The sequence below is a fragment of the Amborella trichopoda genome, chromosome 13 (genome assembly GCF_054954075.1).
Source record: "Amborella trichopoda isolate Santa Cruz 75 chromosome 13, AtrichopodaSantaCruz75HAP2 v2.0, whole genome shotgun sequence".
Classification (NCBI taxonomy): Eukaryota; Viridiplantae; Streptophyta; class Magnoliopsida; order Amborellales; family Amborellaceae; genus Amborella; species Amborella trichopoda.
The window spans coordinates 8,978,171-8,991,398 of record NC_142348.1 but is presented as its reverse complement, the minus strand read 5'-3'; the positions used below and the strand labels follow the sequence as shown (position 1 = coordinate 8,991,398).

Here is a 13,228-nt window from a genome sequence, read left to right as displayed (position 1 = left end):
ACTTTCTAATTTTGGATTTATAGAAGAAGTAGAACTTCTTGGTAATTCTATTATAGGTCTTGTAGATGGGAAAAGCCCCTATGGAAACCTCACTGGATATTATTCCAGTAAATATTACCCAGTCACCAATAAGAATGGAACCTGCTTTATCACCTTGTAATAATCCTATTTCTTATTCCCCAAATATCAATTATCCAGTTTATTCAAGCCAACCTTCAGCTTCTCCTCCAGCTCCAGTTTTTCAAACCTCTACACCAAAAAAACCAACTTTACCCAGCAAATCTCCATGTCTTGAAACCTATTATGTTGCTGATGCAATCATAGAATCCAGACATGTGAATGACAACCCAAATAATGTTGCTAAGTATTACTTATGCAATAATCTTTGTCCATCTGTAGGTACCTAACCAAGAGAATGGTACGAAATGATTCTGCTAGAAAACAGAGTCTATTTCCTTGGTACATTATAATCAAAAGAATTCGAAAATAGTAGCATATTCAAAATTATAAATAAGGAAAGTATTATCTTTTGAAGATTGGGGATCAGACCCTTCCAAAGCCAAAAGATTATATTCCCCAGATTTTCCAAATAATCATTACCGACATGCTGATTACATTGATGCTTGGCATAAGATACTAACACTTCAAAACCCATATAATTCTCACACTTGGTTCTTACAGTTTAAAATGCCTGTAAATACTCCATTTCCAAATTGGTTTTGTAACTGGTTTGCAACATGGGGATCTTTAACCCAAATACTTCCTGAACCTCTGCAACTTTCTCAAAACCGTTTTATTGAATTCAATGGGAATGATCCCAATATAGATTACCACTTATATTTTATTGCTATGTATCAAGTACCATGGATCGTTAAATGGAACTTTGTGATATCCCCAAATAATACAAATAATTTTGAATACATGCCATGTTTAGGCAAACAAATTGCCGTAAAATGGTGGGACATCTTTGTCTACCATAATATTGAACCAGACAATATACAACTCAAACGAATTCCATTAGCATATGACTCTCATTCCTACTCCAACCCAAATAGTCTAGCAGAATATATTACCATAATGAAAAAGCAAAATTCTAAAACCACCAAAGATGAGCTAGAAAAACAACTAATGAAAATATTTGAAAAAAAGGCAGAAACTGCCCAAATTCATGATGAATCCAGCACACCAAGTACTCCCGAAATAGAAATGCCACCTGATACACCAGACCCATCAGGACATGGAATGTCCCAGAAACATACCCTGTATTAACCAATCAAACCAAGATGTACTTACCTTCAATTGTACTTGTGATATGACAAAAAGCAAGCAGATGTGATATAAAGCAAGAAAAGCAATATAGATATGACTAAAGCAAGGCAGACAAAGGAAGATGTGACAAAAGCAACTTAAAGCAAAAACAGACGGGACGGCCATTATCTGATACGACAACCACTACCTGATAAGACAGCCACCACTTGTACTAAACGACAAATGATGTGACAACCACTACCTGCTAAGACAGCCACCACTTGTACTAAACGACAAATGCCAGTAGCGAAACATAACCTACAAAGCCTAGAAGCCATCTTATCAAGCTTATACGGAAAGATTCCCAAATAAAGGCCAACTACGTGGCATCCAACCAGCCTCTAGCATCCCATCAAGTCATCTTTTCTCAATAAAGAAAGATTCAAACCAGGTGGCATCCACTAAAGCTTTTCCCTTTTATAAATAGAGGGAACCATTCCAATCGAAAGGAGGAGGAAAGGAAGCATTCCCCTGATCCTCAGAGCATTCCTTGGAGAACTCCAAGCAATCTCTTTCCTCTTACCTCTTTCCTTTTTTCCCCTTTGAAAAAACTACTATCTATGTGTGATTGTAACAACTCTGTATTACCAAGTTACTATCCACCAGAGTGGAACGATTTCTGCAGTTATTGTTTGTGTGTACTGTAAGTATTCTCTATTTCCCTACAGTTTGTTAGTCTGTAACAGTTTGTTAGTTTATTTCAAGTTTTTTTCAGTTTACTTCAATCTGTAACTGTCTGTTATTTTCAAGTTTGCTTCAGTTTGCTTCAGTCTGTAACAGTTTATAAAAATTGTTTAAGTCTTCATAAAAGTTAACAGTTTACAGTTGCTATGATAATACGTGTTGTATGTAGCATAAAAATATATTAAACTACTTATAATACATGGATTACTATTGATATTACTCATATATCTCTTATAATTATCATAGTATTAAGTCTCTCTTTCGGTTACTAAACCTGCATGTTTGATCGCTTGTACAAATGTATGAATATGTTTAAAATGTTGTTCGATAGTATCCGAGAAGACTAAAACATCATCAATGTATACTATCATAAATTTATAATATGGATTAAATACTTCATTCATTATTTTTTGAAATTCTGATGGAGTATTTTTTAATCCGAATGGCATTACGTTCCATTCATATTGTCCAAATGGAACATTAAATACAGTTTTATATTTATCTTCTTCTTTTATTTGTATTTGCCAATAACCAGATTTTAAATCAAATTTAGAAAAGATTGTAGCAGTAGCAAGTCTATCGAGTAAGTCTCTTTTATTAGGTATTGGATACCTAATCCATTGTAAAACTTTATTCAAGGGTTTATAATTTATTATTAATCTTGGTACGTCTCTTTCTTTTTCCGCATTTTTATTGACATAAAAAGCAGCACAGCTCCAAGGAGATGCACTTATTCTTATCAGATTTTTTCGTTGTAATTCATCAATTTCTTTTTTACAAAATTCTAATAAGGTTGTATTCATTTGTACTAGTCTAGCTTTGGTAGGAATTTTTGTTTCACCGAATCCTTTTTCGTAAGGTAATCCTACGATATGTTTCTTTCTTGTCCAAAAGGCATTGGGAAGGTCACTACAAATTTCTGTTTCTATTTGAGTCCGAAGATTATTAATTTTTGTTATTATCTCAGGGTTTTCTAAGTCTTCTTCTATTTGTTTATATTTTATTTCTATTTTAAGGGAGCATAGAAACTTTTCTTTATTATCTATTTTGTCTTTGACTCTATTTATTTCTTTAAGTTTTGGTTTTTCTAAAAATTCAAACTTAATTGTTTGTCCTACTCTAGATGTTTCTATTCCTGTAATATTAATTGTTATGGGATATAGTAAGGTTAGGAATGGAATTCCAAGTATGACTACTTGACTTAAGTTTTTTACCATAATAAAAGGTGTTGAAAAACAGTGTCCATTATTACATACCATGGCATTTGATAATTTGTATTTAATATATAATATACTACCATCAGCAGTATTAAGTATTTGAGTAGTTTTATCAAAATGATTTGATAGAACTAAACCTTCATTAATACAATTTAAATCTGCACCTGAATCTACTAAAGCTAGTGTTTGAAAATTACATTCTTCTTCAATGACAATTTTTACTAATATAAACCATTTTTGGGAAATAATTTTATTTACTAAGTTTATTGATATATTTTCTTCCACTTATTTGGTTCCGGAAGTTTCTGGTTCTTTAGCACTAGGATCTGCTAGTTGATCGAATTCGATTTCATCTGTATCCGTTACAGTTCCTGATATGTCATTTTGTAATTCTAATATTTTGATTCTAGTTTTTAATTGTCCTACTTCTGTTTTTATTTCATTTAATTCTTTTTTTAATTCAGATATTGTGGGTTCTCTTTGAAGTATATCTTTTTTATTAATTCGTTTGAGTATTTCAGCAAAATTGTAATCCTCTGGTGGTTTGAGTAATAGAACTGGTTTATTTTTTGCTTTTGTTAATGTGATAAATTGGGTAATAATTTCTCTCTTTTCTTCTGGATCATTTATTTTTTCTATAAGGTCTAATATTAATGTATCTTCTTTGGATAGCATATTACAGGAACATTCTTCTATATTCTGTTAAGATCCAGATTGTTCTGTTGAGGACATGACATAATCTTCATCTTCTATTTATCCTACCATTGTAGTATCAGTGGAAGATTCAGAAGAATCATCATCATATATTTGTATTATATCATATAGTTTATTTCTAATAGATTCTTCTAAGATTATAGTATCTATTTTCTTTTTTATTTTACATTGTTATGGGATATAGTAAGGTTAGAAATGGAATTTCAAGTATGACTGCCTGACTTAAGTTTTTTACCATAATAAAAGGTGTTGGAAAACATTGTCCATTATTACATACCATGGCATTTGATAATTAGTATTTCATAGATAATCTACTACCATCAGCCGTATTAAGTATTTGAGTAGTTTTATCAAAATATTTTGATAGAACTAAACCTTCATTAATACAATTTAAATCTACACCTGAATCTACTAAAGCTAGTGTTTGAAAATTATATTCTTCTTCAATGACAATTTTTACTAATATAAACCATTTTTGGGAAATAATTTTATTTACTAAGTTTATTGATATATTTTCTTCCACTTCTTTGGTTCCGGAAGTTTCTGGTTCTTTAGCACTAGGATCTGCTAGTTGATCGAGTTCGATTTCATCTGTATCCGTTACAGTTCCCGATATGTCATTTTGTAATTCTAATATTTTGATTCTAGTTTTTAATTGTCCTACTTCTGTTTTTATTTCATTTACTTCTTTTTTTAATTCAGATATTGTGGGTTCTCTTTGAAGTATATCTTTTTTATTAATTCGTTTGAGTATTTCAGCAAAATTGTAATCCTCTGGTGGTTTGAGTAATGGAACTGGTTTATTTTTTGCTTTTGTTAATGTGATAAATTGGGTAATAATTTCTCTCTTTTCTTCTGGATCATTTATTTTTTCTATAAGGTCTAATATTAATGTATCTTCTTTGGCTAGCATATTACAGGAACATTCTTCTATATTCTGTTAAGATCCAGATTGTTCTGTTGAGGACATGACATAATCTTCATCTTCTATTTGTCCTACCATTGTAGTATCAGTGGAAGATTCAGAAAAATCATCATCATATATTTGTATTATATCATATAGTTTATTTCTAATTGATTCTTCTAAGATTATAGTATCTATTTTCTTTTTTATTTTACATTGTTATGGGATATAGTAAGGTTAGAAATGGAATTCCAAGTATGACTGCCTGACTTAAGTTTTTTACCATAATAAAAGGTGTTGGAAAACAGTGTCCATTATTACATACCGTGGCATTTGATAATTTGTATTTAATAGATAATCTACTACCATCAGCAGTATTAAGTATTTGAGTAGTTTTATCAAAATGATTTGATAGAACTAAACCTTCATTAATACAATTTAAATCTGCACCTGAATCTACTAAAGCTAGTGTTTGAAAATTATATTCTTCTTCAATGACAATTTTTACTAATATAAACCATTTTTGGGAAATAATTTTATTTACTAAGTTTATTGATATATTTTCTTCCACTTCTTTGGTTCCGGAAGTTTCTGGTTCTTTAGCACTAGGATCTGCTAGTTGATCGAATTCGATTTCATCTGTATCCGTTACAGTTCCTGATATGTCATTTTGTAATTCTAATATTTTGATTCTATTTTTTAATTGTCCTACTTCTGTTTTTATTTCATTTACTTCTTTTTTTAATTCAGATATTGTGGGTTCTCTTTGAAGTATATCTTTTTTATTAATTCGTTTGAGTATTTCAGCAAAATTGTAATCCTCTGGTGGTTTGAGTAATAGAACTGGTTTATTTTTTGCTTTTGTTAATGTGATAAATTGGGTAATAATTTCTCTCTTTTCTTCTGGATCATTTATTTTTTCTATAAGGTCTAATATTAATGTATCTTCTTTGGATAGCATATTACAGGAACATTCTTCTATATTCTGTTAAGATCCAGATTGTTCTGTTGAGGACATGACATAATCTTCATCTTCTATTTGTCCTACCATTGTAGTATCAGTGGAAGATTCAGAAGAATCATCATCATATATTTGTATTATATCATATAGTTTATTTCTAATAGATTCTTCTAAGATTATAGTATCTATTTTCTTTTTTATTTTACAATGGCTTTTATAATGGCCAACTTTTCCACATTTATAACATACAGGTAATTTCTTTTTTTCTTTATGGTACTTGTATTTTGGAGAGAATCTTTTTATGAATTTTTATTTTTTATGTTTTTTATAAGATTTCTTTTCTTTTCTCTCTGTCTGATATCTTTTCTTTTTATGAAATTTATCTCTAGATTTCTCTATATGATATCCGAATTGTTCACACAAGTCCCCTAATTCTTTTTTACCATTCATTTTTTATTTATATAATTGTTTCTTTAAATTCTTGTCTGTACATAGGGCTAATCCTTCTGCAGATAATTCTCCTAATGTATAAACAGAATATGGTATTAATCCTCCATTTTTATTTTTTAATCGAGTTTTTACTTTTTCTGCAAATAAATATGGTAATCCAGCAATAAATTTTTCTTTCCAATGATCCTACTGGCTATCTTCTCTACTTAATAGTCTGGAAAAGAAAACATCTTTGTACCATTTATAATGAGATAGGGTTGGGCATCTTAAATTAGATAACAAATCTTCAGATCGGGCTTCAAGTAAGGCTGTACTCCCCACAAAATGAAGGGTGATGGTGTAAATTAGAGTATTAACAGCATCACTTTCGGAATATAGGATGTCTTGATTATTTTCATTTTTAACAGTCCATTGGCGAGTTTTATTCAAAATTTGCTGTTTTGTATTTTCAGGTAAGTGGAAATCCCACCAACCTCGAAGCCATCCTGTGAAACCACAAACAATGGCTTTGGCGACTTCTTGATCATGGTTGCCTACCATTTTGCATGCAGAGGCATACATGGTCATATGTTTCATAGTATATAATATTTGTTGTTCAGATAATCCATCTATATTCCAATTTACTAATGATCTTCCTGAATAGGAAATATTCTGGGCTACCAAATCTTCTTCGAATTGTATATCAACAAGGGTAGGCCTATGATGATAGGGCATAGCTGTTAAAGGTTTTCATGATTTTCCATATACTATTCTTTGAATATTATTATTATCTTGTTCATGACTATTTTCATAAAGGCTTCTTCCATATTTTCTATTGTGTTAGCAATTATGGGTGTCTCTTCTTGTAAGGTTAATGTAGATGATTCAGGGATTTCTGTAGAAATTTTTTCTTTTTCTTTGTCCTGAATTTTTAAAGTTTTTTTTTTAATTTCTAATTTAGATAATTTTGATATTAATTGGTCCATTAGGGTTTTATTATCTTCTCCAAAATGAAATTTTTCTTTATCAAGTGATGGAGGTGGTTTAAATAAAACATTTTTTGTTTCTTTTATAGGTACAGGTCTTATCATATTTTCAATTCTGGATGCCTGCCTTTCTAAACATTGCATATATAAATTTGTATAGTTATTTTGTTCTATTACATGTAGAATTAATTCAGCTTTATGTATTATTTCTCCTGTAGTCATTTTATATGGTGGAGCTTTTGTTTCTAATTTTAATTCTGGTTTTGATCGTTTTATAATAATACTTTTTTTCAAGAGGGTGAATACTTGTCATTGTATTTCCGTCAGTTGTTTCATATGAAGCATATTGACTTTGTATTGTATTTATTTCAAAATTAGGATTATGTATTTTTCTTTCTCTACATATTTCTTTTAACCATACAAAAAATCCTTTGTTATATCGTTCTCTTTTTCGTGCCTTATTGTACTTTATATGAAATAATTCTACTAATCTAGGTTGAAAATGTTTTTTATACCAAGTTCTTATTTCCTTATTTTCTTCAGATAAGTAATCTTGTTCTATAATTTATTTGCTAAGTCTTTTTTCTTCTGTAAGAGTTAACACTTGAAAATCCATTTCTGAGTCAGTTATTTCTGGTTCAGATTTTTGTATGGACCTATATTGTGGGATGATAATATTTTCTCTTGTCTTATATAGACTTTCTAATTTTGGATTTATAGAAGAAGTAGAACTTCTTGGTAATTCTATTATAGGTCTTGTAGATGATTTTATTTTAGAATCATCTTTACTGTTATCTCTTCTATTGTTGGTAAATTGAATTTCTATTTTTACCATTAGGATTTTCTAGTATTCTTTCTGGAATATTGTTTATTATTGGGGCTTGGTATTGATGATTTTCATGCTAGATTGACCATGATTCAGGTAAAGTAATTTCTGACCATTCTATGGTTTTTGGTATGATAGTATTAGATTTTTCAATATTGGTTTGGAAAAATATTGTTTTTCCTCTTGTATCATGTTGTAAAACATTGGGGCATAATGTGGTCATAACTTTGTAATATATTCTATATACTATGGCTAAATTCTGAGATCCTGAGATCATATCGAATCCTTGAGTTTTCAAGTTTAGAGTTAATACCTTAAGGATATTTGAATCTTTTAATGATATAGAATAATTTAGGAAGCAATTAAAGTATACTAGACCACCCATAGAGTGAGACCAAATTACTCGCCCAAGTTGGACCAGACTCGGGTGAGTCATGGCAGAATAACTCAAAGACTTAAAGATGAGTTTTTCTTGAGTTTAGTAATTACATGGATGGGAGGGTAACTATGCTATGCTTTTTCTCTTTATTATTTATGGAAAATGGCCATAAATGATTTCTTCTCCTCCTACTTTTCTCGTTTGAAGTTGCAAAATGGGGCCCCATTTTAGTTTTTAGGCTTTTGAAAGGACCTCTCAACTTTAAAAGGACATATCCTTAAAAATGGTAGCAAAATTGAACTATGATTCAATACTCATGTACAGGGGTATACAAAGGCGTATGGTTTGTTGATATACACAGTGATTTTTTAACCAACATCCCTTACCCATTGTAAGACCTGTCTTTTTTCTATAACCCAAAAAAACAAGGCATGTCTTTTTAGCGAGACCAATTGTATAGTCATTGATTAAAGATGTATGAGTGTTCATGCTAAAATGTTATAAATAGCAAGAGGAATAGAAAGGCTCTTGTTTTCCCCTTATTCTATTATAGGAGAAGAATATCTTTGAAGGCCATGGTCTTAATCATTACCGGGATCTCTTCCCAATGTTTACAAAATCGAACCGGAATGGTTAACCTAACATGGGCCTGGAAGCGATCTAACCGGTAAATAGGTCGATTCAACCGCTCTAACCGGACAAGTCCCAACGTCATAGGAGTATTGAAAAAAAATTAAAAAAAAATACAAACAAATCTACTAAAATATGAAAAGCATATAAAAAATGATTAAAACAAAACACATTCAAATGAAGTTGAAAATTAATGAAAAAATGGATTTTAACCCATTTAATATTTTCCAAGGGCTATTTGTAAAATTTTCTTAAAAAAATGGAAAAATATAAAAGCAAGTATTAATGACCAAAACAATTTTTAATCTTTACCTTAATGTAAAGAATATTTTAAAATGCATTACAAATCAATTTTTTTATTTTTAAGAATTTATATACATTTTTTTGAATTTTTTTTTTTTAATACCTGTTGATCACCCTAGCTGCCCAAAACCGGAACCGGCCACTAACCAGTTCCGATCTAACCGGGCGATTAGCCGTTAGATCGGGGGATTTTGCAAACAATGGTCAGTCCAGATCTGGAAAGTCGATTTTGTGCATTGGGGTAAGGGATGTCAATTTTAGGGCATTTTGATTTAAGGATCTCAATCCGTGAAATTAAGGATCTAGATCCCTAGTTAAAGGGATCCAGATCCCATCCAAATCTTGGCTCCTTAAATTACTCGAATTGAGCCTCAACTTGGAAACGAGTTTCTTTTACATTAGAAATAAGGTTCACCAGAGCTTCTTCATTTACAATACGCGGATGGATCACAACATATTTGAGTTGTTGTGTATGACAACTGGTTTTTGGAAAAGTAATATACACACTCACTCTTTAGGATAGAGTAAAGAGTGCTTTCGGGAATTATCATTAAAATGATAAAAGAGAGAGAGAGTGTGTGAATTTCCAAATGATTGAACTTGTCTGTAGAACTGACTTTTCGAAACTAGAAGAATACCAACGATTGGGAGAAGCAAATTTCTACATGATAAGAGTTCTGTCATGGAATACTAACCTTGAAACGAAAGTCGGAACTTCTTTTTATTATTATTATTGTTATTATTACTATTATTACTACTATTATTACTATTGTCATCATTGTATACGATGATTACATAAAACTCCAATTACACATCTTTGTTCAACATTGTGCCTCACGTGGCTCTCTCATGGTTGACTAGCCAAATTCATTGAACTAAATTACAAATCGCACTATCCCATTTGTCTATTTCCGTGATTTAAGTTATTCAAAGTCCATCAAAATCGTATATCCTTTTGTAGCAAACATGGTGGTTGAGGACTACAATGACCACTTTGGAGCAGACGATGTGGCTGAAGTTGAAAAGGAAGTCGATGAAGCCTTCACCACTCTATCATGGAGATATGTGACAATAGTGGGTAGAAATACTCAAGGAGCTGGCAGTTGAAGAAAGTAAAAATATAATTTGAATATTTGTGAAGCCCCCGTTAATTTTCTCAAAAAAATAAAATAAAAATAATAAAAGAAAAATGATTGAGAAGGCCCCATTTAAGTGGTCATAAGCTCGTGTGCAGGCTCATTTATTCGTGCTAAACCATGGGCGGAGTTCAAAGGGCATCTTGTTCAATCCTAAAATATTAAAGGATGAGTGCTAGGCATTACAGTGTGAGGAGTTGGAAGTAAATATATAGTATGGTAGTAGAAAACAAAGAAAGGAAGAACAGATACATTGTATTTATCATTATTCGTGTTCAAGTCTACTCATCTAACACTGGGAAAGAGGGGAAGGGGAAGCTCCCATAGATTTTTGAGGTGCATGCAAAAAAGGTGAAGTAGATGCTATAGTTCAGGTGTTTTTTTTTTTTTTTTTTTTAAATACTAATTTTGCATGCAATAAACTATGCTCCTAATGGCTCCGTGGCGCCCAAGTACGAAAAGCTTAGGACGCCATTGTTGGACAAAGAGTGGAGTAGCATCGATGGTGAATTAGGTGTATCAACTTATGGATTTGGAGTAACATGAAGGATGAATGTCTAATTAATATCATGGTTGTCTAGTGAAAAAGCATTATTTGTGAATGGTTTAGGCTGTTTGATGTTTGAGAAGACAAACCATAATATTGTAGATATCTCTTTTAGTGCCATAGATAATAGCATTGGCTTTATAATGCGGTCCAAGCTGTGACAAACAATTACATGAACTGTAAAAGTGCGGAGACCATATTCAACATTGTCATCCTCATATTTTATTGACAGGTTGCTAGGCTCACACTTTGAGCATTCTGAGCTTTTGTAAGAAATCATTGGAAGGAAGCAAAAAGGGCGTTAAAGTATTTCTGGAACCGTACTAGGTGTGTGTTCATATTTAGGAGTATTTCCAACCTCGGACTTTTCCAAAGAAGACTAGGTTCGGTTATCACTTCATCATGTTGTACAGACTCATGGAAATTAGAGTTGCCCTAGCATCTATTGTATTAAGTGAATGCGGGGCTGCTCTTAAATAGGATCCAACAACAATGAGCATGGTGAGGTCCGCAAAGTGATTATGGAGGATAATTTTTTGACAGTAAACTATAAAATCTTGGATCTTACAAAACTCATATCGAAGATTACAAGGTTCTTTAATATAAATAAAGTTGTGATGCTTGTGAGAAAATTGACACTATAGACGGCGGGGCCACTCTTAACACCACCACCCCCACCACGCCGCCGCAAAGTGATCATGGATGATAAGTTCATCGTCATTGGCTGTAGAACGAGAAAAATACCCTTATAAGTTCATATTATATTGCCTGTAAAGTCCCACAATCAGCCTCCCCGAGAGTCTCTTTATGTGACACTACCATCAAAATTGAGCATTACCCATCGTTCTTGTAGTGCCATCCATCTGATAGGCCTACTCCATTTGATATTTCTATATGGAGGTTAGATTTCAACTATGCTCTGGTAATACTCCAAAGGCAATACATAAATTGTAGCCAGCTATATAATGAATTGAGAATGAACTGCTTGATATCTGAAAGGTCTAAAATCTTGTCTTAAAAGGTTCTAAAGATCCTCTCTCTCCATATATACCAAGGGACATGTTCCATTGAAGTTCTCCATAGCCGAATGAATACCTTTTTTTGTAAATGGGGAAAACAACCATTAAGCAAATGAGAAGTCCACCGTTTGACGAGCAGCCCATTGTAGATTGACCAAGGAGAGTATCCACTTCCATAATTCCATCAAAAGGGCAATGTCAGAAGAGATATGCATTGAGCTGCATCAAGGTGTGGCTTGCGAGGTATCTACATGAATTAGCTAAGCACATGTACCGAGCAAGTGATATCGGGGTGTGTAATTGTCAAATAAATGAGTCTTCCCACAAGACAACGATAAGAACCAGGGTAATCTAAAACATCAGTATTGTCAACCCTTAACCAAAGATTTTGCTCCATGGGAAATTGGACTAGTTTGGATCCAAGAAAACCAGTTTCATATTCAGGTAGGATTTTTCCGTCCCAAATCCTTGATGTGAAATTTCATATTCAAGTAGGATTTCAAACGATTGATGGAGTCAGTATCATTGCCAATAACAATCACATCATTGACATAAACAAGTACTACAATAAAGTGGTGACTATGGGAGCATGTAAACAGAGAGTAATTGACAATCGATTGTTCGAAACCAGCTCGCTTGAGAGTGGTGGAGAACTTGTCAAACCATTGATGAGAGGCCTACTTGAGACCATATAAAGATTTGCGAAGTCGGCAAACGAGGGTCTCCCTCTTTCGGGTATAACCGGATGGAGGAGTCATGTAAACTTCCTCATTTAAGTCGCCATGTAGGAAAGCATTGTTGACATCCAATCGATGTAAAAGCCAATTCCTTACAGAGGCAATGGAAAGTAAACAACACACAGTAACGAGCTTGTCGATGGATGTAAAGGTCTCATGGTAATCGAGTCTTGCAGTTCGAGTATAACCTTCGACAACTAGATGTGCCATGTATCTCTCTATAGATATATCAGCCCGAAACTTAACCTTGTAGACTCATTTGCAACCAATGGGGTGCTTACCAAGTGGCAAGGGTTGTAGGGTCCAAGTTTGTTCTCTTCAAAAGCCTGAAGTTCTGCTGACATGACATTTCTCCAATGAGAATGTTGGACGGTCTATCGAAAACTGGAAGGTTTATTATGAGAAGAGACAGTAGTAAGAAAAGCTTTGTGAGTGCTAGAATAACTAG

General features: G+C 32.4%; 1 protein-coding gene across 3 annotated transcripts in view; it reads right to left on the bottom strand.

Annotated features, from left to right (window-relative positions):
* Positions 1–868: 868 nt before the first annotated feature.
* The window catches only part of LOC18432502 (Ubiquitin-like superfamily protein), a 33,521-nt gene continuing 21,161 nt past the window's right edge, over positions 869–13,228 (bottom strand). The window contains exon 7 of one of the 3 annotated variants that reach the window (XM_088857171.1): positions 869–1,213. The gene's annotated coding sequence lies outside the window, so the exon portion shown is untranslated. Of the gene's footprint in view, positions 1,214–10,037; positions 10,438–13,228 lie in introns of those variants that run through there. The other 2 variants (XM_011624443.3, XM_020666201.2) reach the window with 2 other exon arrangements.